Source organism: Prionailurus viverrinus, chromosome B1 (genome assembly GCF_022837055.1).
Source record: "Prionailurus viverrinus isolate Anna chromosome B1, UM_Priviv_1.0, whole genome shotgun sequence".
Lineage (NCBI taxonomy): Eukaryota > Metazoa > Chordata > Mammalia > Carnivora > Felidae > Prionailurus > Prionailurus viverrinus.
Window position 1 is genome coordinate 14229320 of NC_062564.1, and position 1570 is coordinate 14230889.

Genomic DNA, 1570 nt, shown 5'->3' on the forward strand with positions numbered 1-1570 from the left:
TTAAGGATTCACCCAAAGGGTTTTGCGCACGTGTGGACAATGCATTTATTATTACTGTATTGCACTCCATTGTTTAAACATGCTACAACTTATTCATCCACTATATTCTTTATTGTACATATGCAAATTTCAGTTTTGGGGTTACTGCAAGTAATATTGCTATAAACGTTCTTGTACACGGACCTGATGCATATATATGTGTCTCTCTAGGGGTACACCTGGGAGTGCAATCATCAGGTCATAGGTTGTGGGTATCCTCAGGTTTCTGAGATTAGGCCAGATTGTGATTATACCCATTTGTATTCCTACCTGTCATGAATAAGAATTCCTGTTGCTCTACATTCTGCCCAACACTTGATATTATTTAAAAAAAATTTTTTTTAAGGTTTATTTTTGACAGAGAGAGAGAGAAAGAGAGAGAGAGACAGAGCCCAAGTGGGGGAGGCAAAGAGAGAGAGGGAGACACAGAATCCGAAGCAGGCTCCAGGCTCTGAGCCGTCAGCACAGAGCCCGACGTGGGACTTGAACTCACTAACCGGGAGATCATGACCTGAGCTGAAGGCAGACGCTCAACCGACTGAACCACCCAGGCACCCCTATACTTGATATTATTAAAATTAAAAATTTTTGCCAATCTAGTAGTTGTAGGAGTTATCTGGTTGTGCTTTGAATTGTCATTTCACTTCATTCATTTTACCAATGATGTTGAGCACCTTTGCATGTGTTTACTGGCAAGATAGATTTCTTTGAACATGTTTTGTTCCATGGACCCTTCCCCCCGCCCCAATCAATTTGAATATCCCTCCAATTGGACACGTTTGGGAGATTATATTGTAGCTAAATTTTTTTCTACTTTTTTACTGTTAGTTTTAATTTTTTAAAGCTTATTTATTTTGAGAGAGAGAGAGAGAGGAAGGGAGAGAGAGAGAGAGAGCAGGGGAGGGGCAGAGACAGAGGGAGAGAGAATCCCAAGCAGGCTCTACACTGTCAACCCAGAGCCCCACTTGGGGCTCGATCCCATTAGCCATGAGATCACAACCTGAGCCAAAATCAAGAGTTGGGCGCTTAACTGACTGAGCCATTCAGGTGCCCCACTTTTTTTTTTTAGAGTAGGCTCCTCACCCAATGTAGGGCTTGAACTCACGACTCTGAGATCAAGAGTTGCATGCTCTCCCAACTGAGCCAGCCAGGCACCCCAATTGGAGATAAATGTCTTAACATCAAATTCAAAGCATTGAGGTCAACATCAGAGAACCAAGAACTGAGGGGAAGAGAGAAGATGAAGTGAGGTAAGAGAGACAGGCTGATAAATCATTACTAGAATAATAGTAAACTTTTTAAAATGTTTATTTCTTTTTGACAGAGAGAGAGAGAGAGAGAGAGAGAGAGAGAGAGAGAAAACACAAGCGGGGGAGGGGCAGAGAGCGAGGGAGACAGAATCTGAAGCAGGCTCCAGGCTCTGACCTGCCAACGCAGATCCCAATGTGGGGCTCGAACCCGCGAACTACTAGATCATGACCTGAGCTGTAGTGGAACGCTTAACGACTGGTCCACCCAGGCGCCCCAGAAA